Source organism: Haliotis rubra, unplaced genomic scaffold (genome assembly GCF_003918875.1).
Source record: "Haliotis rubra isolate DU_JTF1 unplaced genomic scaffold, ASM391887v1 Scf55, whole genome shotgun sequence".
NCBI lineage: Eukaryota > Metazoa > Mollusca > Gastropoda > Lepetellida > Haliotidae > Haliotis > Haliotis rubra.
Genome location: NW_025767246.1, coordinates 1326686 through 1354285, shown reverse-complemented (window position 1 = coordinate 1354285; position 27600 = coordinate 1326686). Strand labels below are relative to the sequence as shown.

General features: G+C 43.6%; 1 protein-coding gene and 1 long non-coding RNA gene across 2 annotated transcripts in view; both read left to right on the top strand.

Annotated features, from left to right (window-relative positions):
* Positions 1–27600, top strand: part of LOC124253699 (potassium voltage-gated channel subfamily B member 1-like) — a 278894-nt gene that overhangs the window by 216601 nt on the left and 34693 nt on the right.
* LOC124253701 lies at positions 4354–26414 on the top strand. The gene is made up of 3 exons (XR_006892266.1): positions 4354–4462; positions 12124–12129; positions 26403–26414. It is a non-coding gene; the product is annotated as an uncharacterized LOC124253701 (long non-coding RNA).

Sequence of the window (27600 nt, the reverse complement as noted above, 5' to 3'; positions counted from 1 at the left end):
GACGTACTTCAAAGGAAATCAGGGGCGGTGGGGTAGTCTAGTGGTTAAAGCGTTGGCTCGTCACGCCGAAGACCCGGGTTCGAATCCCCACATGGGTACAATGAGTGAAGCCCATTTCTGGTGTCCCCAGCCGTGATATTGCTGGAATATTGCTAAAAGCGGCGTAAAACCATACTCAGTCAGTCAGTCAGTCAAAGGAAATCATAAACGTCTTCAAAGATCATATAAATGTGTGTGCGTATGTGTGTGTGTGTATGCGTGCATGTGTGTGTGTGTGATGTACATTTCTGGTGTCCCCGCCGTGATGTTGCTGGAATATTGCTAAAAGCGGCGTAAAACCAAACTCAGTCAGTCAGTCATGTAGTTTAGGTACTAATTCACGAGCTACGCGGAATAAGGAATTAGATGACTCGAGTATACGAAGTTTATAAGTAACAAAACTGATTTAGGAATTTTATCAGCCAGATCATGAATTGATGGATTCAACAGCGCTTCTCTTGTTGTAATTTTCTTGTTCCCTATACCTGTTTTTCTGAGAAAATCTAAAAAAATGTGGGTTTTCATTATTCCAAGAAGAGATGGTATAATACCTGTTTTATGACGTCATCAACAATGGATGTATATGACGTAACGTTGCTATGGGAACTAGACAATTAACATGAAGCCAAATCTATAATTTCACCTATATCCGTGTCACTGCATATGTCAAACGCATAGCAAAGATCTTCGCATTGTGGGAAAGATGTCATTATACATGTACATGGTTATGGCGTCATCAACAATGTTTATATGACGTAGGGTTGCTATGGAAACCTGACAATTTTAAAGTAATGATTTCACCTAAATCCATGTCACTCAAAATATCAAACGGATAGCAATGATTTTTGCATGTAATGTCATGTAAATAGCTCTGTGACAATATATCATAGAACACAATGGTGTTTATGAACGCCAGCGACTGTAGGCCCACAAGTATTGTGATTGTGTATTACATTAAGTGACGGGTGCCTGTCAACACCAGTCCGACTCCATGTTTCTGGTGTCAGAGCGTCTGTGATTGGTATTACGTGCGTAAACGTCTATTCTGGGTCGCTCACCAGAATCTGATGGGTTTGTTCCCATGACACAGCTAGAATCGGAGGCAGTGATGACATTACAGAGTAACGTCCGTCAATACCGTCAATACCGTCAATACCGATTGCAGTGGATGTTGAAAGAGCTGGTCCCATGATGTAATAGTACTGATTGTCTCCGATAGATGGCGACATGTCCCAGTCAAGGGAACTCTCGGTCAATCTTGACCGACATTTCGTACAGTTAACTGATTACTGCGGGATTTGCCGACTGACAATTCACTGATTGGATTTACGCTGCCAAGTCTGACTACTATCAATCATGACTACCTTGCTCGCCGATGCGAATTGTAGCCATTATAAGCACCGGGATCTCCACGTCCATCTCGTACGGGCTGAACAAGGTCTCCACAAAGCATACAGTGTCATCATAATGACTAGCAGAATGTAGACCAATTTTGTTCGATGAAATAATCATGTTTAAATCCCCTGGGCGTCTTCTTCATGGAACTGTATTCTTGCCAACGTGGGAAGGCTTAAGGGCGCTTCGACATCACAATCAGCCTGATTGGTCGCGAGAGAGAACGCATCCTAATTAAGCTATTTGTGGAGGTTTGGTAAGCGTTGTCCTGGGATCTGTGATACCCATGGCTACGATGTTGCAGTGGCTACGATGTTGTAGGAGTTGCTAACCACGTTGTGATTAGTATCGTTAAGTCTTGCTGGACTCCGTGGTATGTGCACAACGTGGACGAGTAGCGGTCATTGAAGGTCGGTTTGTCCATACAAGCTAATGGTGGAAGAAGTTCAGAGCACTGTTTCTTGAGAATGGAAATCATTTCGTGCCACGGTGTTAATGCTCTGTGTCGTGTTTGCGTTGTACTTTGAGTCTAATTTTGATATTTGACGTATTCTAAGATTGTATTATATCAATGTGGAATCGGGGAGTGAGTAATTGTTTAAAGCGGCTTTTACCAATATTCCAGTAATATCATGGCAGGAGACACCCGAAATGGGCATCACACATTGCATCAATGTGGGGATCGAACCCGGGTCTTCAGCGTGACGAGCGAACGCGTTAACCACTAGGCTACCCCACCGACCCAAACTTTTTTGTGATAACGATGTGTTACAGCGTGGTATAGCAGTCACATATTGGGGTATAGCAGTCACATATTGTGGTATAGCAGTCACCTATTGTGGTATAGCAGTCACATATTGTGGTATAGCGTCCGAAAAACGGCTGTTCAACAGAAAACAATTACACACAAACCCTGTGGTGACACATCTTATACCTGAGTATAACATCAAAATATACTGATGCGACATCTAACTATACGGGGGTGGGTGGGTAGCCTAGTGGTTAAAGCGTTGGCTCGTCACGCCGAAGACCTGAGTTCGATTCCCCACATGGGCACACTGTGTGAATCCCATTTCTAGAATATTGCTACAAGCGGCGTAAAACCATACTCACTCACTCTAAATACACGACTGAAATACCATTAACAAAACGTCCAGATACTGCGTTAGAATATCTTCAGTGGTATAAAATCCTCTCATCTCTCCAGGAATGTAACCCCAAGAATCAATAACATTCCAGCTCTCCGACAAATGTGGCACCGGCTTTGTATTGATTTGATTAAATCTAATTTTACAAAATGCGTATCTAATTATACGCTGTGTAGCTCATGAGTATAATATCAATAGTTATTGCCCTATGGTTTAAATTAGCTAGTTCATATACATCCATACGGAGCACGTGTTTGATAACGATTTCACGTGCTCTGCGGTATTACTGACCTAAAGCAGGCAACGTTGTTGACGTGAGACTTAATGACGTTGGCGTCACGCTCGCTCGCTGTTGACGTCTTTGGACAATTCTGTCTTTAGATGCTGCTTCCATACTGCATGTTTTATTACATCGGTATAATAAAAAGAGTCATGCGTATTTAACTGCCATGTGTATTTAACTGCGTTTTACAATTGAGTCGGAATTGAAATTCATAAAATTCCGTTTCGTGACTTTTTGTTTGTTTTGCTTGCTTTTTTAACGGTACACTCAGCAGTATTCCAGCTATATGACGCCGATCTGTAAATAGTCGAGCCTGAACGAATCAATCCAGGGATTGACATCATCAGTATCTGGGTAACGTGAGTCGAAATTGGGTTTAACGTCGTGCTTGAGAATATTTCGCTCATATGACGACGTGCATGCGTGTGTATGTGTATGTGCTGCTGCTTGTACTAGCCCAGACTGAAGCTGGTTTGATAGTGCTAGCCCACTGAGATACCATGCCGCAGTGAAGTATGAATACCCCACTCAGACGTATTATACTGACTCCGAGCCGACCAGTCCTTGTTGTACCCATTAATGCCGAACGCAAGGCAGGGACCAACAAGTACCATATTTTAACGTCTTTTTGGTATGACGCAGTCGGGGATCGAACCCGCGACCTTCCGCTCTCCGGGCGGACGCTCTAACCACTACACCACGGAGGCGGTTATCACTATCTGGGATACGATGACATGTGTCAACCAAGTCAGCGAGCCTGACCACCAGATCCCGTTAGTCGCCTCTTACGACAAGATAGGGTTGCTTGTGATCAATTCTAACTCGGATCTTCACGGGGTAAATCCAGTTTGTGTCAAGTAATGATCTTTGTAAATTTGAAAATATTAACGAAGTCTCTTCAGAGGCACATCTGTCTGTTCAGGTTTGTGATTTGATCTACGTCCCTATATACCACGATGACTGTGTTTATAGGGTGAATAGTCTCACTGGTTTGATTCATTTGTGTCCATCGATGCTCATGATGTCACATGTTTCCATATTTTCATACTGCAGTAACCTGTGAAGATCCGGGTTAGAATTGATCCTCAGTAACCCATGCTTGTCGTAAGAGGCGACTAACGGGATCGGGTGGTCAGGCTCGCTGGCTTGGTTGACACAAGTCATCGGTTCCCAATTGCGCAGATCGATGCTCATCACTGAATTGTCTGGTCCAGACTCGATTATTTACAGACTGCCACAATAAAGCTGGAATATTGCAGAGTGCGGCGTAAAACTAAGCTCACTCACTCACTCACACTGCAGTCGTATAGCTGGAATATTGCGGCGTTAAGCGACAAACAAACAAGGCTCAGCAACTTTATTCCGTGGCAATATTCCTCAGAAGTGGATCGATGCTCATAATATCAACCCCATGTCTGGTTCAGACCGACCACCGATATAACAGCTGTATAACAGGAATACAGCTGCATCGTTAACGTAGAACAGGGCCTAGATTTTCGAAGCTCTCTTAGCGCTAAGATAGTCGTAAGTGGCATACATTAACATTAACTTACGACTATCTTAGTGCTATGAGAGCTTCGTAAATCTAGGCCCAGCAGTCCATCGGCATCCCTCAACATCACTACAACATCACTACAACATCACTACAACAACCGTCAGTTATCACGTCAACAACAATTTATTCACGTTGTGTTATCTCCTAAACACAATGCAGCCACAACGCTACTGTGACTGCTAGCTCATCACTCTCAGAGCGAGGTGTGGCGTACAATGCTGAATGTCCCGTTGTACGCATTGATCGCGAGCAACGTACAATACAGCCTGTTAGATAATGAAAATATTGATAGTTAATTCGTGAGCTTCCTCTGTGGGGCTGTGATATATGCGCGGGCACTCGACATAACAGGAAAACTGCCAATGATGGACGTCTGAGGTGTTATGTGCTGGGAATACCATGAGGGATCTATTCATGTAAGGGGGCGATCATTTTCGGATTGTATTTTGGATTTATGTAACTATTTTTATGAATAATTGTTGCGGTCTAATTCTATTTTAGTGGTGTCGGTTGTTGGAGGGGTGGGAGTGGGGGGTAGTGTTAGGATTGAGGATTTTTGATATGTTTTGCAGAATTTGTTCTTAATTTTTCCCCAAACTATTGGTGAAAAATATCATGTTTTGCCAAAGATTTTTCAAGAAATATTTTTCCCTGGACATTTGCTGAACAAATATTTTCTACAAACATATCTGCCTCCTCTTTAATAAACTTTAAAGAGTCCATTGTGAAACCAGCTCAAACCAGAGTTACTTCCCTTGGATGTGGCAGAATACTGTGCTCGTTGTTCTCGAATTCCGAATTCGTCCAAATTATTATTTGACTTGTTTGTCAGGACATTCGGGGGGCGGTGGGGTAGCCTAGTTGATAAAGCGTTGGCTCGTCACGCCGAAGACCCGGGTTCCTATCCCCACATGGGTACAATGTGTGAAGCCCATTTCTGGTGTCCCCCGCCCTGATGTTGCTGGAATATTGCTAAAAGCGGCGTAAAACCAAACTCAGTCAGTCAGTCAGTCAGGACATTCGGGATTACTTCGGGATTTGCTCCCATATTAAGCTGATCCGCAGTAAAAGGCAAATACGAAGACTGGCGTTAAACAAACTCACTCACTCACCAAAACACCAGCTGCAACGCGTTGTAGACCCCAACTCGACGTACATCTTATGATCTCCATTCTTGAGAGATGTCTTCGTCACATCCATGGTGGCTGTGTCCGTCTTGAATACAAGAGACAACATTATTACTATTCAACATTTCCAAGCGTCTTTTGTGATACTAAGCAGCGAAACTCGACATCTGTATGCCTTTCTTTGTCTTTGTATGTAACTGCATGTATAGTCTCTCACCTGACGTAGTCACAATTGCCACGTGATCTCTTACACACTTCTTACTCAGTAGCCATGGTAACGTGTGCTGTTAGGAGCTTGACAGTGCCAACAGAGCACACGCAAGAGTGAATATTGTTGCCAATCCGCTTTGGGCAATATTATGGCGGGGAACCACCACGGTTTTACCGATCATGTGTCTTGATACATGGTAAAGATGACGCAGCGCAGGTCTAACTAAGAACCAGTCCAGATGAAAAGACGACTTCGTTGCTGCGTATGAAACAATCATTGAATATTGTAAAGGTGCGAGCTGTAGGGAGCCTTTGTTAATTCTGCACTGACGTCACGATTGGTGTGCACACGAATCTTGATCGGCTTGAGAAGCAAGTACAGATAACTATGAAATGCTGGACTTGAAGGGACATTGTCGCGTTGTCGCCCTCTCAAAAACAAGCAAAATGAGGCAAAATTAACCAAAGCGCGACAATGCGACAACACGGCCATTTGTCGCATTGTCGCGATGTCACATGTCGCGTTTTGAACATTATTTTTCTATTCCTCCAAATGGCGACAATGCGACAACGCGACAATGTCCCTTCCAGGATTCAATAGATAACTCTTCAAAATACCGACCTTGTAAGTTCAGGCGCGGTGGGGTAGCCGAATGGTTAAAGCGTTCGCTCGTCACGCAGCAGACACGGGTTCGATTTCCCACATGGGTACAATGTGTGAAGCCCATTTCTGGTGTCACCCACGGTGATATTGCTGGAATATTGCTAAAAGCGGCGTAAAACCATTCTCACTCACTCACAACACTCACTCTTCAACCGATGCAAAACGATATTAATTCAATGAAGAAATATGGTATTAATAGGATTTATTTAAATTAAATGATTCTCTTCATCTTCAGTTATGATTATGACGTTATTCTTGTATTGTATGTTCCTAATAGTAACCAGCTCCAGGTGTTGCTTCGCGACCTCTTTGTCTATTTTCTAGTACAATGGAACACCTGGTTGACAATTATTATGTGTAACAGTTGTCGTTCACGCCGATGTGATAACTGTCGACGCTGCCGGTGTCGCTCCTGTAGATATGGAATGCCAATCTACGCCGTGACAACTCATTCAGCTACTTCTTCGATGTCGCCCATTACCGGATTCCGCTAAGCTAGAGAGGGGCGGTAAGGTAACCTAGTGGTTCAAGCGTTCGCTCGTCACGCCGAAGACACACTCGCACAGCTTAAACTATAGGTGGCACAAACACCAGTATCTATTTGCTGTTAAAGCCAAGGGTGCTAGTCGGGATTAGTGCCGCTTAGAACATATTTCATATGTTTTTGTTTGTTTGTTGTTTAACGCCGCACTCAACAATATCCTCGCTATATGGCGGCGGCCTGTAAATAATCGAGTCTGGACCAGACAATCGAGTGATCAACATCACGAACATCGATGTACTCAACTGGGATACGATGACATGTGTGAACCAAGTCAGCGCGCCACTAGTTCCCTTTTACGGCAAGCACGGCTTGCTGACGGCCAATGTATGTCAGTGTATGCCAATAAACACCATTTCACATTTAATTACATCATTTACCTAGGTCCTCATCGGGACCTAATTAATGCCCAGAGCAGCAATGACCGCCTCCTTGGTGGAGTGGTTAGAGCGTCCGCCCGGAGAGCGGAAGGTTGCGGGTTCCATCCCCGACCGCGTCATACCAAAAGACGTTAAAATATGGTACTTGTTGGTCCCAGCATGGCGCTCGGCATTAATGGGTACAACAAGGACTGGTCGGCTCGGAGTCAGTATACTGTGTCTGAGTGGGGTATTCATGCTTCACTGCGGCATGGTATCTCAGTGGGCTAGCACTATAAAACCAGCTTAAGTCTGGGCTAGTACAAGCAGCCGCACATACACATACACACGCATGCACGTCGTCATATGAGCGAAATATTCTCAAGCATAACGTTAAACCCAATTCACCTCACCTCACCTCACCTCACCTCACCTAGAGCAGCAATGGAGTCATGACGTTGCCTGATTCGACTTTAAACCGTTTAAAACAGATCCCTCGCCTAAGCTCGTTTATCCCGATGTTCATGATGTTAATCACCGGATTGCCTGGTCCAGACTCGACTATTTACCGGCCAGCCGCTGGAATAGTGTCGAGCGCGTTGTTAAACAACAAAAAAACCAAACCAATATTACGGTTATTACAAATTATGATTACGCTGAGTAGAAATATAAACAGTTTCACAGCAAGAAATATTTATAAAATAGTCACGGTCTTGTAAATGGGAAAGTCACGGGAACTAGAAATACTAGTGAATCCAATTCCTTGCCAGATGACCTATATATTTAGGTTAGCCGGAAGTGATGTATCGGTTACATTGAAAAGCGGCCACTTTGTCAGATCCAACACTTTGTTGGTAACCCAGCGCCAAACTGTATGGCATAGTTGTTTTTTTCTCTTCGCCGCATTCAACAAATCCAACCAGCAGGTGTTTCTCTTGCGGCAGGCGATATATTCCGCCGGTCGATGAGCGGTCTGTTTTTTCTGCTTAGTATGTATGAAGAGGAATAGCCCTTGAGAGAAAAACGAACCGTTCTGCCAATCATGTGTACACGTGATACTGAACTGCGCATGCGCTATCCTACGTTGCTTCCAATACCTTTTGGTAATCTGAAAATATATAGCAGGATTTTGTTTGCTCGTCATAAAGGTTCGAGACGGTAATATTGTGATCGATTTCAGATTGAATTATTACTTGTTAAGTTTATATGATTATTGTATCGTGAAGAAACTGCCCACGCAAAAGAAATAATAGGCAATACTGGTGGTAGCCAAATGAACGGTAATGTATTTGATTCGGGCATCGTCGACAATATTACATGCATCATATTAATGAGTATTTAACAATGAGTGGTACATGACGTTGTAAGGAACATGGGGTGGCCATTTCACCGCACTCAGAAATTGAGAGTGAAGTAACAAGTGCATAGCTCCTTTTGCAGTTACATAAAGCATTAAACTAAAATGTAGTCTCGGAAATGAACATAGTCTGAAGAAAATAAATCTTTAAATATATCAATAAGATATGATAAAAGGAGCCAATCGAGTGTCAATACTTCAAGGTCTGAAATAAGACTGTATAATAAAACTACATAAGCATTGGAAGTTTTTGTTTCAACTAACCAACCACCACCCCAACCAGCAATAACACCCCACCCCCACACCCCCAACCAACACCCTAACAACATCATTATGTTTCTCAACGCGTCTGAATGATATTTTCTGGATTTTTGTTCGTTTATTTGGCTGAGCAGGGATTTAACGCGCGTTAAACCCAACTCTCTCACTCACTGATTTGATGAACAGGGCCTAGATTTTCGAAGCTCTCTTAGCGCTAAGATAGTCGTAAGTTAATGTTAATGAATGGCACTTACGACTATCTTAGCGCTAAGAGAGCTTCGAAAATCTAGGCCCAGCGTCTTAAAGTGCAGAATTCTGAAAGAAATTGTGTAATACACGCAGTTATTTCGAAAAACACATTGGCATTGCGAAAGCACTTCAGGATCCGTTATTGGACACAGTATGTCGTGCGAAGCTTTATGTCGTGCTCAAACAAAATGTATTAATACCTGAGACACCATTTTTTTTATGCAAGGCTTATTAAACGCTTCGTGTTTTTGTCTGACATGATGATGGAATCGGCGTGTTCGGTGTAATGTGCGTTATTAAACCTAAGCCGTTCCTGTTATTATATAGCGTGTTGTATTGGATGAGCAAGACGGGCTTACTTCAGGCGTTCAAAACACAACATCGCTGTGCAAACAGGACATTAATGCCGAAATGGTATGTACATAATTACGTTGGAGAGATAGTTTACCGTTATCCTGTAACGACTTATCGGAAGAAATAGCCCTTGATTTGCCACGAAACCAGTGTTATGATGTGGTAATGTCGTGATGATGGAGAATGGGACGTCGAGGACGCAGCTTTATCGCTATTATGAGAAAATCTGTCCAGGCAGATCTTGTAATCAATCGATTCCCTTGCCTCGTTAGTTCTGCGGCTTCGGCCACTATATCGCCATCACCATCGACAGCGACATCGCCTACAATCTTCAGTTCGAAGCGCGTTTTATGAAAGAAACCTCGCCGAAGAAATTTGTACAGTGAGGTTCGGGTCTTAGAACAAATATCTGCAGCTGTAGTGAAAGGTTTGATTTGATTCGAACTTAATTTATAGCGTCAACATCGCTATCGACACCGTCATCAAAGGGTGTGGAGTTGAGGGGCCTTATTCGGGGAGCTCACTCAAAGTAGAGGTCGTTTTCGCAGAATCTTGAAACGAATCTGTGCAGGTGGCAATGTCTAGTTTGATTTGTTCTGTAATTTGTCACTGCCAGTACCCGGTAACTCAGAGCTGGGCTCGAATTGATTGCCCGGAAATCAATAAAAGCACCATCTTAAAACCCATACCACTCAAATGAGGTCATTTGGAAAAGTTCGATGTTCTTCTGGAGGAGGTTGGGTGAGGTAACGATGTTTTGATTGCATTAACCACTTTTATTGCTATCAACGTATCAATAAAACAAGGTAGTTCTAAGTTCGTCTAACATGTTTACTTGCAATAATGTACAAGTAAGTATTGAAATGCGTTAAGAGTTTCTGAAACGAATCGAGAATTGCAGGAAGGATGGAGTTTTCAAACCTAAATCCCGACAACGTTGCGTGCGTGGTACTGTTGGCAGATGCGTGTGTCGTGATGGACAGCCGTCGGAGACGTCCCCGATTGAGTATTTAACGTAATTAGGGATGATCTGGTGGTATGAGTGAGTGAATGAGTGCTTTGGATTTATTGCCATTTTGGACTATATTCCAGTTTGATCATTTCGTCGAATTCTTCTGGGAGTATAGCCTAAGCATGCAGGTCGTGGGTGTTAATGGAGAAAGCGAGTAACACGATCTATAGAAGTACCGGGATTCGAACCAATGACCATGGATTGTTGGCATCCCCAAGGGACGCAACTCTGAACAGCGAATTTCTGCGCGTTAAACCACTGACGCACATGTGAGTGAGTGAGTTTAGTTTTACACCGCACTCAGCAATATTCCAGCTATATGGCGGCGGTCTGTAAATAATCGAGTCTGGACCAGACAATCCAGTGATCAACAGCATGAGCATCGATCTGCGCAATTGGGAACCGATGACATGTGTCAACCAAGTCAGCGAGCCTGACCACTCGATCCCGTTAGTCGCCTCTTACGACAGGCATAGTCGCCTTTTGGGGCAAGCATGGGTTGCTGAAGACCTATTCTACCCCGGATCTTCACAGGTCCTGACGCACATGTGCCCCTGATAATATGAGAGAGTGAGTGAGTTTAGTTTTACGCAACTTTTAGCAATATTCCAGTAATATCAGGGCGGGGACACTTGAATGGGCTTCACACATTGTGCCCATGTGGGGATTCGAACCGGCCTAACGAGCGAACGCTTTAACCACAATGCTACCACACCGCCCCCTGATGATGTGAGACTTATAAGAATTATGTATTTGTCCAGGTAATTACTGTACCTGAATTAGTATATTCATTGGATTAGTATATTCATATTATCATGTTCAGTCATGGACGTCGATCGATACAGCAATTAAGATTATGTCTAAAAACTGACAGGTAATTCCTGTTAATACGTTTGGTAATTCTTGTATGAAATTGAGCAAATCCTGTGTTAATTTGGGTAATTCATCACCGCGAGGCGAATCGATGGCTCAGCCAGCTTATCCAGATCTCGTTAACGAAACGACGCGAGTTCGGGCAAGTTGATCCGAAGACTGTACCTGAAATGCTGGATGGTTTTGTAGGGTCAATGGGTACACAAGTCACAGAATGACCTAATATGGTAAATTTATTCCATTCACGACTGTCAGCAGTTGAATGAGTGTGATATACCGCTAATGTCGGGGTCGTTGTCGGCGGCGGGTGCTAAACGTATTCCCGCATTCGAATAGATATCACGGAACAGTGATTTGATTCTGTCCCGCTCATTGAACCCTTATCTCAAAGTGCACCATGCATCAATATTGCTGATATTGCAAAAACGGCGCAAAACTATACTCACTCACCTATAGGTTTTCGTCAAAGTACCATGACAACATGAATCAACCATCTGTAATTTCAACACTACGGTAGTAAAACTGACTGACTGAGTTTGGTTGTACGCCGCTTTTAGCAATATTCCAGCAACATCACGGCGGGGGACACCAGAAACGGGCTTCACTCATTGTGCCTATGTGGGGATTCGAACCCGGGTCTTCGGCGTGACGAGCCAACGCTTTAACCATTAGGCTACCCCACCGCCCCCACGGTAGTAAAAGGTTGCTTACTGACTACTGCTTGATTTTAGGAAACCGCTGAAGCACACCAGGCATGTATTTGCACCTTTAATCAGGGTACACATCACCTGCAGTAAACCTGATTATATTTCTATTTGCACTACCTCCCGTGGGCGTTCTACCAGCCAGGAGGCAGCAGCAGTAACAGCAGCATCTCCATCCGTAGTGAAACTGGAGCGTGTGGGCGGCTCTCGCAATACTGTTACTATTGTGTTAGGTTCTAAACGTGATTATGCCAGTACCTTGGGACTTGTATGTTATTGTTTCCCTGCTCCGTGGAGGGTGGGTGCGTTGTGGAGATGAGAGTGTTGTGTGTGCGTGTGTGCGTAAGTGCGTGCGTTGTAAGATGTGTGTGTGTGTGTGCGTGCGTACGTAAGTGCGTGCGTTGTAGAGATGTGTGTGTGTGCGTACGTAAGTGCGTGCGTTGTAGAGATGGGGGTGGTGTGTGTGTGTGCGTGCGTGCGTGCGTAAGTGCGTGCGTTGTGGAGATGAGAGTGGTGTGCGTGCGTGCGTGCGTTGTAGAGATGCGTGTGTGTGTGCGTGCGTTGTAGAGATGGGGTGGTGTGTGCGTGCGTGCGTAAGTGCGTGCGTTGTGGAGATGAGAGTGGTGTGTGTGCGTGCGTGCGTAAGTGCGTGCGTAGAATGGGGGTGTGTGTGCGTGCGTGCGTGCGTTGTAGAGATGGGGGTGGTGTGTGTGTGCGTGCGTGCGTGCGTTGTGGAGATGAGAGTGGTGTGTGTGTGTGCGTGCGTGCGTGCGTGCGTGCGTTGTAGAGATGGGGGTGGGGTGACCTCTGAGTCCGGCTGTTATGCCTATGGAACTATTGTTTCCCTGCCCCGTGGAGGGTGAGTGCGTGCGTGCGTGCGCGTGTGTTTGTGTGTGCGTGCGTTGTAGAGATGAAGGTGGAGTGACCTCTGAGTGCTGTTGTTATTTCAAACATCCCTCCCATCGATGCTAGGAAGTGCAAATTAGATTTGGATGGTTGTTTTGGTTGCTTATTTGAAGCCAGTTTTGTAGAACATTTTGTGGTTTCGTCATCAAGAGTTAATAATTGATACATAATATCTATTTGGATGTTTACCTTTACCTGTCACTGCTAATGGTTATGTGGACCCTTTCCAAGACCCATGAATGTCGGGGGACCTTGTGTCCTTTTGTAGGATCTGACTATATAGGGCGGTGGGGTGGTGGTGGTGGTGGTTAAGACCTAGTTGTTAAGGCGTTCGCTCGTCACGCCGAAGACCCGGGTTCGATTCCCCACATGGGCACAATGTGTGAAGATCATTACTGGTGTCCCCCGTGATATTGCTGGAACATTGCTAAAAGAGGCGTAAAACTAAACTCACTCACACTGACTAATTATGTCGTGGAACGTGGTGTCTTTTTATAAGATCTGACTATATATGTCGTGAGACATTAATGATTTCCGATTTTAAGACTTGATGTTTTCGGTGTTCCTTTGTAAGACCCTACTCGATATGACGAAGGTGCCATCGTGTAGTGGTTAGAGCGTCCGCCCGGAGAGCGGAAGGTCGCGGGTTCGATCCCCGACCACGTCATACCAAAAGACGTTAGAATATGGTACTTGTTGGTCCCAGCATGGCGCTCGGCATTAATGGGTACAACAAGGACTGGTCGGCTCGGAGTCAGTATACTGTGTCTGAGTGGGGTATTCATGCTTTACTGCGGCATGGTATCTCAGTTGGCTAGCACTATAAAACCAGCTTAAGTCTGGGCTAGTACAAGCAGCCGCACATACACATACACACGCATGCACGTCGTCATATGAGCGAAATATTCTCAAGCACGACGTTAAACCCAATTTCACCTCACCTCACCTGAACCATCGCGCCGGCTTTGTAGACAGGCCCAAGTCACCTGTAGCTCACCTAAACTCACATTACCGAACACTAATACACTCTCGGGGTATGGACTGATTTAGTGGCATATGTGCTGGCCCACTCTGACCCGTAATGGACATATGGACTTTTTTACCGAGGCATATCTCACTTATGTTCTATTTACACATGTGTCAGGCCTCCTGTCCGCCTACTAAGTGCATGTGTACCTTGCCTCATTTTCAACACGTGGACGTAAGGTAAAGGTCACCTGTAAAGGCCGCAGTAATGGGAGGAAGAACACCGCCTCTGTAGACAGAGGCCAGAAAGGTGCATGCACGTGTATCCACACGTGCAGGTACACACATGAACACATGCAGATGAGTGCTTCTCACATATGTCGACCACAGCAACATAAGATCTCATAAACAGCTCGACCTTTCTTTTATATTAAAACGTGAAGTAGTGGCTTAACAGATATATCACTCAAACAGTGCTGTGTCTGTCCGTGTATTAGAATGTGTTCAGTGAGTTTGTGTGTCAATCATCATCATCGTTATCATCATCATCATATCATCATCATCATCATCATCATCATCATCATTATAATAACTACTACCTCCACCACCACCACCATCATCATCATCAGCAGCATCAGCATCAGCATCATCATCATCATCATCATCATCATTATCATCATCATCATCCCCACATGGGTACAATATGTGAAGCCCATTTCTGGTGTCCCCCGCCGTGATATTGCTGGAATATTGCTAAAAGCGGCGTAAAACTATACTCACTCACTCATCATCATCATCATCATCAATAGCTAGAGTTTATATAGTTTGAGCTCAGCAAATACCCAATACCTTCTACAATTGTGCAGATCGATGCTCATGCTGCTGATCACTGGATTGTCTGGTCCAGACTTGATTATTTACAGACCGCCGCATTAAAGCTGGAATATTGCTGAGTGCGGCGTAAAACTAACAAACAACCCAATACCTTCTGAAAAAAACCGTTTTGGGGATATTCTGGTCTTTTTGACCAATGATTCGGGTTTGTTGATGTCAAATACGAACTCGTCCCGTTCAAGAACACAAAACCAGTCCACCCTCTCCACGGACCTCCGGCTGACATGTTTTCATCAATACCAATGCTTGTTTGTTCAGTTTCATCAGCAGTAAACATAAAGCCAAGTATTCGATTCCCTGCCACGAGCGGCGGTTCTCAAACACGCAGCTGGGTCTGCGAGTGCGGCCATGCACAAGCACAGAGCGCCCCCGACATGACAGTTGTGATGATAGCTGGTAATAACGGTTTGTTAAAGGGAAACACGCCACCTCGAGTGAGACAAGCCAAACCACCAGGTCTCACTCTGTGTTATTTACTGATTTGACTAATACAGCCCGTGCCCTGAGTTGTAGCCGCTGACAGGAGCTGTTTAATATTGATCTTGGACAAGGCGATAACGGTACTCGGTCTAAACGGGTGCTGCGCGTCAGTTTCTCTTGCGCAAGTAGACGCACGTGCAGGGCACCTGTTGGCATTGTATGGGCATTTGTCCGAGTTGGTCGGCTGAGGTGGGTAAGCTGTGCAAGTGATGTTTACAGGTGTTCCCGTTAACGCTTTGCTGAGCATTCAGACAAACGTTTAGTCTCTAAATATATAACTAATAATTCCTTTTAATTGAAAAGGAGCCCCAGTGAGATGGGAGATTTAAAACATGAGGAAATCTCGACTTCATTTAGGGTTTTGGCATTGCAGAAAGGTGAGGTGAGGTGAAATTGGGTTTTTACGTCGTGCTTGAGAATATTCGCTCATATGACGACGTGCATGCGTGTGTATGTGCGGATGCTTGTACTAGCCCAGACTGAAGCTGGTTTTATAGTGCTAGCCCACTGACATACCATGCCGCAGTGAAGCAGGAATACCCCACTCAGACACATTATACTGACTCCGAGCCGCCACCAGTCCTTGTACCAATTAATGCCGAGCGCCAGGCAGGGACCAACAAGTACCATATTTTAACGTCTTTTGGTATGACGTTGTGGGGGATCGAACCCGCGACCTTCCGCTCTCCGGGCGGACGCTCTAACCACTACACCACGGAGGCGGTCTGGCATTTCAGAAAGAGCTAGGCAGAACGAAAAATAATCGGTTCAGGGACTAGAGAGAGGGCCTTGTTCACGGGGTTTTATGGAAGTCCCTTTAGACTAATAGACTAAAGAGATCACGTACAATGAGCCCATGACAGGAACTTGTGTTTGGCTAAGGGTGTAGAAACTAGATTCGCCAATAACAAAACAAACCTTATTTTCCGATTTCCAGTCAGTGGGTGAGTGAATTTAGTTTTACCCCGCTTCTAGCAATATTCCAGCAATATCACGGTGGGGGACACCAGAAATTGGCTTCCCACATTGTACCCATGTGGGGAATCGAACCCGGGTCTTCGTCGTGACGAGCGAACGCTTTAACCACTAGGCTACCTCACCATCTAAGACGATCGTTACTTACAGTGAACTACGTTTTAACGAAGTGACGCATAACAAAAGATATTTTGGGGTTCGGCCACTTGTTTATTTTAGTCGAAAAGCGTAGAACAAACTCATATCATAGGTCCTTTGAGTTCGTCATAATTGTAGTTTAACGTATATTCTTTAACACAGAATTTTGATAACTATAGATCTAAGAGCACTTTGTGCAAAGGAGCCCTGCTTGACAGGAAGTGGTGATACGAATCTCATCTTTCCATCCATAAGACAAAATCAATATCATCCACCCACGTAAGAACGATATGTTGACAGTTTGACGGTCATTGTAGCATTGGACGCCATGATACAATATGTCTAATAGTAGAAATTAGGGCAAATAACTTTGTTAGAAACAGGTACCCCTTAGGTACATTTATGAAATATACCTGTCTGTCTGGTACCCTGTAGGATGAGACTGTTGAGCTTCTCTCACAGCTTGGACTCAAACCGTAATAATCATGCAACTCCTTCAGCCTAAATTGGCTGTGTAGTTCCGTTCTTTAGGAGCGGTTTGTTATTTTGTAGATACACCCTCCCTCCCACCCACCCCACCCCACCCCCACCCCATCACGCCTGTAATGTTCATCATTAACCAGCCTAGAAGTGTCCATAAGTTGTGTTTTACGCCACTGTCAGCAGTATTGTAGCAAAATCACCGAGTCGACATATTGTTCCAACGTTGGGAATCGAACCCTTGCTGTCGGCATGTCGACGAACGCTTAAACATCTAGGCTACCCCATCGCCCGAAAAGTGAGTATGGTTTTACGCCGCTTTTAGCAATATTCCAGCAACATCATGGTGTGGGCTTCACACATTGTAACCATGTCGGGAATCGAACCCTTGTCTTCGGCATCTCGACGACCGCTTTAACCACTAGGCTACCCTCAACCGAAGATGAAGACAATACTATCTAAACCAGCATCTCCATCCCAGCCAACAGTTACATTCTTGGGATTGACTGTTGCTGTGTCTTGGGAGCGTCGCTATTGGTAGGTCTAGTGTACGTATTGATGTGTATCACACGCTGCCTCCAGCGTTAAGCTTACATAAGCCGGTGTACAGGTATTCGCCCTCCATAGTGTGTCTGTATAGCAGGGTGGTCGATAGTAATCTAGCCGGATAGATCCTGCGGGAGCTGGCATTCTTTCCCGCTGTGGATTCCTGCAAAAACATTGTGTGAATTGTGAACCAATACGAGATAGAAAGGATTTTGCTATTGTTAAACATGCAAGTTGCTATTGTCATTCAAACCAGGCCGTATTTAAAGGCAGACCGCCTCCGTGGTGTAGTGGTTTGAGCGTCCTCCCGGAGAGCGGAAGGTCGCGGGTTCGATCCCCGACCGCGTCATACCAAAAGACGTTAAAATATGGTACTTGTTGGTCCCTGCCTGGCGCTCGGCATTAATGGGTACAACAAGGACTGGTCGGCTCGGAGTCAGTATAATGTGTCTGAGTGGGGTATTCATGCTTCACTGCGGCATGGTATCTCAGTGGGCTAGCACTATAAAACCAGCTTCAGTCTGGGCTAGTACAAGCAGCCGCACATACACATACACACGCATGCACGTCGTCATATGAGCGAAATATTCTCAAGCACGACGTTAAACCCAATTTCACCTCACCTCACTATATTTAAAGGCGGAAGTTACGTCTAAGAGAATGGCTGTTATAGTCTATCTTGTCGGAAAATGATCTTTTTTTCGTTTATTGAGAAGGAACAACATTGTCTGAAATCAATATGTCTTGAGTTAAACTTTCTCAGTAACGTTAAGTACTTTAATTTAATAAACTCAAAATATCTAATTCTGACACAAACGGTTTCATTCATACTGTACTACATACGGCTGGGATCTGGGGTCAAACTGTTTCCCTAGCAACATATGTTGCTCATATGAGGCGACAATTTGGATTGGGTGGTCAGTTAGCGCAACAACGTGGGGACACATACTGTCAATCACTGGTTTATGTGGTGGAAGGGTTGATTATGTCCATAGGTAAATATTGAGAGGTGTTAATCAACATACAAGAGCAACTAATGATGGGTTTTGTTCAGGGACACGATTGGTTATGTCGTATAAGGCGCCGCAATTATCTGTGCAGAGTTGTGTCCCTTGCGCGCGCCAGGAACATATGATCCGGGTGCGAATCCTATTTCGCCTGATAATGATTTTAGGTTTGTCGGCACCATGCTTTTCAAAAGCGGCGTAAAACCCTACTCACTCACTCACCCATCCACAAATACACCCACCCATTCACTCACTCACCAAACCAACCAACTCACTAATTCACTCAACCGCCCACCAATTCACCCACTCACTCACGTACTTGTGTAGTTCAGATATCAGTTCACTGTAGGGCGGTGAGGTAGCCCAGTGGTTAAAGCGTTCGCTCGTCACGCCGAATTTCCGGGTTCGATCCCCACATGGGTACAATGTGTGAAACCTATTACTTGTGCTCACCGCTGTGATATTGCTGGAATTTTGCAAAAAGTGTCGTGAAACTATACTCAAACACTCACTCACTCAATTCGCTGTTATATACCTACATCATGTATGTACAGGAAACTAATCATGAATTTTGTAACAAGTCATTGTAACTGTTCACTCTAACCACGTCAGCTCTACCCGTTTTCAACTGCATTTATATTTCCCTAGCAACTAGTAATGTCAAACTAGACTATTGATCGTCCTGACAAACTAATTCCATACCGTGAGACTCGACCCGGTTTTCAGATCCGAAATACACATAAAATCATGTGATAATCTGCGCAACAGCCCCGTGTTTGGCTGACACTATGAAAGCTTTTACGTGAAACAGTTTCATCAACCAACCAATGGCTGTCGCGAAACATCCGTATCAACTGATGCCATTAATGGAATTCCTGATGAAGAGCTGCATCTTTGTTGTATCCAGTCTAGATGTATAACGTCTTTCCCATGATAGTTTCATTGAACATCCAACAAAGGACAAATGGGAAAGTATAAATAACTGATAAAGTGTCTATTTTGGTCTATTCGTGTTGGTCAGAGTAGGGAAGCATATTAAGCTCTTTGCACGAGTTTTATTATTGCCAGGAACCAATAACCAGAGGGTTCCATGATATGTGGAAGAATTTTATTTTATACCCGTCGTTCAAAGAAACAGATGAAACATTAATTTTGTTTCTTGGTTTGATGTTTAGCAATTAAACGTTAAACAATATTCTAATTATATCGCGGAAGTTTGTAAATATTCGAATTCCGAAATGATCTAGAAGTTTATATTATCATGAGCAATGATTTCATGCACCGCATTCTGACTATCGATCCCGTTAATCACCACATGCGACATTATAGATTGTTGAAGACAAGTCTAACATTCTAAACATTCTAACCCGAGTCTTCACTAAACATTAAGGCCAACCAACTGTTTGTCAATAGAAGTGAAGAAAACAACTTTGCTGTACAAAGTGTGTCTACTCCTACCGTTCAATAACAAAGTATCGATTTTCTGGAACTACATTTTGAAAAAGGTGATTGTTAACTCTGAAATATCAATCACCCAGTGTAACAATCTCAAACTGTAGGAGGAACCTTACTGCGGCATCTGTTTTATGTAAGTTTACGGATTCCCGCATCCTTTGTCAGATGAAGCTGCATTTAGATATGACGATCTTGAAATATCTTTAATATGATAGAGAAATAGACATACAACACATCTTACAGTCACAGAAAGCTATTTCTGACCTTGATAGGCAACAATATTATTTCAGAAATCAATACTTCGATTTTCCTCTGCCCTTTGAACGCCCCCCGGCCCCCGCTCAATGAACATCTCATGATACTGAGTAAAAACATGGGGGAATGGTTGAAGAACATGGGGAGGGGTGGAAAAACATGGGAGGGTTTGAAAAACATGGGGAGGGTTGAAAAACATGGTGGAGGGGTTGAAAAACATGGGGAGGGGTTGAAAAACGTGGGGAGGGGTTGAAAAACATGGGGAGGAGTTGAAAAAATGGGGAAGGGGTTGAAAAACATTGGGGAGGGGTTACAAAACATGGGGAGGGGTTGAAAACATGGGGAGGGTTGAAACACATGGGGGAGGGGTTGAAAAACATGGGGAGGGGTTGAAAAACATGGGGATGAAGTGTGGCGTAATCGGAAATCTTTCACAGGATCCGCTAGTTCGAATCCCAAATCCAGTCCTTGTTCTGATCCCTCCATATATCAGTTCAATGGCTCTCACACAAAGCCTTACACATATTCGTGACCCGTGAAGGTCCGGGTTAGAATGAACCTTCAGTAACCCATGCTTGTCGTAAGAGGCGATCGAGTGGTCAGGGTCGCTGACTTGGTTGACACATGTCATCGTATCCCTATTACGTAGATCGATGCTCATGCTGTTGAACATTGGACTGTCTGATCCAGACTCGATTATTTACAGACCGATTATTTACGCCACATAGCTGGAATATTACTGAGTGCAGCGTAAAACTAAACTCACTCTCACTCAATACACACATTCGTACATTCACAAACAAATGTTGAGTACAATACTTTGAAGGATCTACATTCCTTTAGTGTCAGGAAAAATATGTTCTCTAGCTCCTTCGTATAATATTTTAACCTCAATTTGATAACAAGATAAATTTGAAAAAAATAAATCCATTTCACAGAATAAAGGTTATTCTTGTCTGAGTATAGTGGGAACTGTCTTTGATGCCCTGCAGGAATTCCTTCCATATTAATCTGTCACCCGTGATATTGCTGGAAGTGGCGATTAACTGAACTTGCACATGTGATCGTGTTGTCCCTCCAGGAATCGATCGCAGAGTTCTCCTGCTACCAACTTACATTCCTATTTTAAATGTAAGACACAAATCTTTTTGTATTAACATCTCAGCGAAATGTGCTGTTTGTACATTTGAGGGGTGAATTCTTTTGATACGACCAAAACAATTCAGAATCTATTTTTATGTATTTTGTCATGTTAAAAATGTCTTAAAAATGCAATATTAATTTTGAAAGAAATCCGCTTCCCAGGTCCCAGGTCTCAGGTCCCAGCCCTGAACTCCCAGACGTAGAGCTCTCATCTCCCAACCGCCATTGTTAAAAGGTATCCACTGACGTATTCAGCGGCTAGCAGCTCCCAGGCGTACCCCCGTGCTCATGGCTACCAACTCATCCCCGTAGTTCCTAGTCCCCCCAGCTTCAATCCCGACCTCCAAGCTCCAAGCTCAGAGCCCCAAGCTTTCAGCCCGACCTCCGTGCTCCCTGCTCCCAGCCCCAAGGTTTCAGCCCGACCTCCGACCTCCCAGCCTCCAACCTCAAGCTTTCAGCTTCAAGATCCCAACAGCTCCCAGCATCAAGCCCCAAGCCCCGAGCTCCGAGCACCAACCCCCTAGCCCCGAACCCCGAACCCCGAGCCCCAAGGCCCCAGACACCCACCCAAATAGACGATCCCTAGATACAGACAAACATCAACGATACCTTAAGCTGAGGATAAATCCAAGGTCAAATATGTTTACATCTTCACTTTTGATGCTTGGGTCAATTGCCTCCCTGGTCTTACTCCAACAAAGTTTATCCTGTCCGTCATCTCGGGAAACTTCTGTAGTTAATGAGTTTCTCGGAGTATCTAGAGATTGCCAACTACCAAGATCGTGTTCAACAAAGTAGCATCTCGCGATAACAGGGGTTCCATCAAACCCATTAGTTTCACATGCTTCCAAATGTTAAAGGTTGATTACATGCTTATTGGCATCTCGTTATCGCCACATTTTACAGGGGTGAGTAGGTAGGGTGCTCGCTCTTCACACTGGAGCCCTGGTTAAATTCCCATCATGGTGAATAGTGATCTGTTGTGTAACGCGGCAATGATCCAACAATATGACAAAAACATAAGTATGCGCTTCCCACGCTTTCCCAACACCGTTATATATGTCAAAAGGAGGAAATCTATCTGTTAATCGATAAAAAAATATTAATTCACTATGCTGATCCAAGGAAGATTGTAATTCAGCCCATATTATGATAATTAACGATTTTTGTTTTTTTGTAAGCAGCTTAAACAGAGCCTGTTATTCACTTGGCCGCTCCTCGCTCCGTGTGTCTTGTTCAACCTTGAACTGCAACTTGCAAATACATCTCGACGATGTAAACCGTAGACATGGCGGTTGTAGGCCGGCGATGTTGCTACGCAGAGGACTGAGATCAATCCTGATGCTTCTCCAGCTATCGCAACAACACGGGGACGGAAAAATGACGAGGACAGTCAAGCATCTTTGATTATCGATCCCAGTTCTATACACTCCGCTGGCATTTAGATCGCATCTCTTGGAACACAAGCTTTAGGAATCTCTCGCCTGGACAGAATGGGCCGCCCAAACAGAGGCAATGAATCTAATAGAATAAGCCACGCAGCTATGTTTGCGTCTGGTTATAAATGACCCTTTTCCATGATTATCTTCAAGAACGATTAACTTTGATCTGTGTGGGTAGATACTTGATTAAATTCCTACAAAAAACAGTTTCAATTAGCCAGTGTTTGGTGTTTGTCCGTCGTTGTCCGCCATTGTGGATCGCAGGTCTATGCTCTAATAGAACTTGACAGGAGAGATATTGATTAAGTTTGTCAGTTCCACAGTAAGGTATTAGCCATTTACTGTAAATAACAATCTAAGAAAACAGAGGTATGAAACCAAATCCTTCGTGCACATAAAAACTAAAAGGAATAATATTTTTATGTTGGCTGTGTTGGCTTTGGGAAATTTATTGTGAGCGCTGCGGTTATATATGCTTTATTCACGGCGGATATTTATGAGGTATTTGCGTCTTCAAGACCCAGTCGGGTCTCTTTGCTTGTATGTCTAGCAAATCGATCGCACATGGTGATCAAATGCGCTCACATCCGTCAATTAGCAGGTTTCGATTGCTCGTGGTACGACGAAGCACGGTGCAGTTTACTGGGCCAGCTAAACGAGATGCATTCAACAACAGGGTCCATTTGTCATGATGGTAAAAAATGTCCCCATATTTTGTAACATCGTTGTGTTACTGGAAACTATGGTGGAATTGATGATGAACGGTATGGCTGCGACACCACAGCAACAGTAACAGCAACAGCAACATGAGTGGTCTAGCATGATGCCGTGTGCTGCTTGCATGTTTCACCCAGAGCTGCACACCAAACATAATCATGTACGCTGCAATTAATTACCGCCATCTTTGCCACCTTCCCGAGAGATTCCAGCTGCAATTAACGGTCAGGTTAGGGCAGAACGCTCGACAGTACGCGTGGTAATTCGGGTCACGAACGTTTGCCGTAGTCTAAGCTCGGGTCCCAGAATGTTTACGTTTGTGTCCCCGGGGTAATGAAGTTTGCATTTGTGCTGCTCCTGCAGAGATAGCTGAACAGTCGGCCTTGACCTTCGCATCAATATCACTGCTAGTGTTATGTGTCACAATCAATTGATTCTGTATTTTGTCTGGAAGCGAAGGGAGATAATAATTCATACCACTATATGACCAGAGGCTGACCCGAGGCCAATATTTGATGTGCGGTATATAGTTCATCCCTTCCAACAGTTTCGGTTCAGGCTCTGCAGCCATTGAACACAGTCTCGCAAACAACACCATCCGCAGAGATCACGTGACCTAATAGAGCTGACACTGATATATATTAAGTTCGACATTTAAAGGAACTTCCAGTGTACAGAGATTACCCTTCCTTTCAAAATGCCTGAAACATTTGTAGGCAATGATGTTTGTGTCAGACTCGGTTCTATTGAAGCCATGTACATCTGATGCATTTTCAGTGCATTTCTCTTGGTCATTGCACATAACGTCGGTGGATCTTGAACAATAGCAAATATTAGACAACCACTTTTCATTGATTTCTGTTGCTAAAGAGTGACCCCCACTCCATCACCTCCTGCCAAAATCAGAATATTAAATAATGTCAAATATTTTTTCAACATCAACAAACTGAGTAATTAAAACTATGAGCCTTTATAAAAATTCAAACATTAAAGTCTACACTAATGAATCATTTTATGATTTAAGTTCAAATTCGTTCTCTATTAGAGTCTGAAGCATACTATATTTAACTCCTTTCCTTGGACATTGTATTTGATATTATAAATGATCATGAGGACCTTGAACATTGTTCTGTGTGCATGCACGTACTCAGTTTGGATAGGTTTATTTTATATTTCATTTTAATTCACATTCTGAATATTTCAACCTTAATTTGGATAGATGTATTTTACTTTTCATTTTGCTTCACATTCTGAATATTTCGACCTTAATTTAGATAGGTTTATTTTATATTTCATTTTGCTTCACATTCTGAATATTTCGACCTTAATTTAGATAGGTTTATGATATATTTCATTTTGTTTCACATTCTGAATATTTCGACCTCTGTTTGGATGGATGTATTTCACTTTTCATTTTGTTTCACATTCTGAATATATATATATACCTCAATGAAGTTCAAATTGTTCCAAAATTTAGTTAACCATCAGTTCCTCTGAAGCACCGTGGATCAGTCAGATAATCGTGATACCGATAACGATGATGCACATGAGAGTCATCCTGTTCTTATGTAACACCAATGTACACAGAAAAATCGAATTAGAATTACATCTCTCAAAAAGCCAAGGATGGATTTCAGAAGCTATATGCTCGTTCTCCTCAAAATAACTCACATATGTTTGCACAAACGTAACAACAGACCCTTAACTACTCAAAAAAACAATGAGTAAATAATTTACGGAAGATTGCAGAGAAATCGGCAGACGAACTGGATAGAATTGAATAAAATCATTTCCGTTTTTAAATAGCAGCTTATCCCGTCTTGCAACTTTACACGAGGAACCCTTTCGAAAATGTTTGTCATATAGGCAGACATGCACGAAGATATTGATTCTATTGTCCTGCATAACGATGCTCATGGAATCAATTGGGAAAGCGATGCAGCCAAATGCTAACATACTTGCAGCCGGTGTTAAAGAGCTCTTACATCCTATTGCTATGTTCTCCACAAACCTGGGCATTAAAAGTGTTGTTAAACAAACCTTCCACATACATGTCCAAGTAATTACCCAGTAAAGGGACGCGATGACTTCCTTCTGGTTCACTGGTGTTTATAAAGCTATTTTTCACCAACGTGGCCAATGAATGCTAATTTTATCTTGCATTTAACTTTTTGAGCACTTTCTTCGATCCATTTTAAACTGCTAAAACTTTCATTTCTTTTACAGTTTTATAACTTGAGATTTTAAGATGTAAATGTGATGTTTTTATATGTGCATTTCTCTTTACATGAATGTAAATGAAAAGCTATTCATGCCTATGTGTCCAACCCAACGTTATGCAACGCTTTTATTAAATAATGGCAAATGGTTTGAACATCCTGAAAAATGCACTGCTTCTCTTCGGTGTTTTGCTACTAATCACTCTCTTGAAATGCTTGTAGTTGTTGTGTAATATCCTGGTGTAGTGATCTCTATATCTGCCTCTCCACCAGCCTGGTGTTGTCCTGTCCCTAAATTCGGCGTGAGTCTTCCTTTCAGCTTTTGTCTCTACTGGGAATCAGGAGTGCAACAACATGACACTGTATACAGCACACATTACTATCAGGGCTCCGTTTGTCTACCGCCGCTCACTGTCTCAATCCTCATGCCCATCACCTCGCTCAGGACTTCCATCTTCATGTTCCTCATCCTCTTCCTAGACCAGCTTCTCTGTCCTTCCTGTCATGCATCTTGTTGCTCTTCTCATTCCCCTTCATGAGCTTTGTTGTACCTCGCTCTTGCTAGCTCATCTGGACCACTGTCTCTGCCTTTTCTGGCAAAACCTGGATCTGATTCAGGCATGTTTACAACCTGTTTTGGACTGTGAGTGGTGATGTAAGAACATCAAATATCTCCACCATAACCCCCAACACCCTCATCCCTTACCCTCAGCGTCAACTCTCAATCATATACCCTCAACCCAATCCTTCCCCTCACTCTCACCTTTGTCACTCTTTTGCATCATGTCACTCTTTACGTTCATTGTCACACATCAGTCTTCATCACTCACTCTAACCGTTTGACATGCACTGAATCACCATCACTGAACGATCTGTTGTTTACCAGACTGCATTGCCGTCTTTGCATCATGGAATCGTTCGTATGTTCGAGATCACACCGTCTCACCCAAATTCACATGCATGGGCACTCTCATCCCTGTAACTCGTTATCCAGAGTTACGTCCCTTGGACGTGTCAGAAACCTGTGATCGTGAGTTCAAATCACGCTTCACCCAGATTGTTTATAGGTTTGTCAGCACCATACCTCATGGGTTTCACCTGACATGAAACTGACACGCTGCGATATCTCTGGAATAATGTTCAAAGGGGCGTTAAAAAACATCACCCCCTTAGTTATCCTACCCACCCTTTCTCACCGTGACTATTCCTTGGGACTCGCCAAGGGGCGCATGAACGGATGTTAGTTTGGGTGGTCGTTAACGTCAGTGGTTCAACGGTGTGACTCCCTGCAGCCATTGCTCATATCAGACGAATGCATACTAATGCTGGTTGGAGAGTAATCCAACAAACAAATATAGAGTCCAACCCAACCCCTTTCCTCAACATCACTTCTGTGTTGTGTCTTCCTCAATATGCAAAGAAAAACCATTGATTATCTTCTTTCTATATCCATTACTAGTCTTCAGTTGATTCCAACCTACTCAAACTCTTTATTGAAGTCTCAACTGTATTCTACCTGTAACTTCTTCCTCAAAGTGTTTATTGTATTCCATTCGTAAATACCCCTCTTGACGGTTTCATTGTATTCGAACCATAATTGTCCTTCTAGAAGTCTCAACTGTATTCTGCCTGTAACTCCCCCTCTTGAACTCTTCATTGTATTTCAACCGTAACTGCTCCTCTCGAAGTTTTCATTGTATTCCATGCGTAACCACACCTCTCAAAGTTTTCGTTGTTTTCCACCCGTCACTATCAGATATACAGGTTGGAAGCCATTTACACATTCTATCAGTACAAATGCTGCTTCTCACATAACTGTCAGATTCTTTCATCCCGAACAAATATT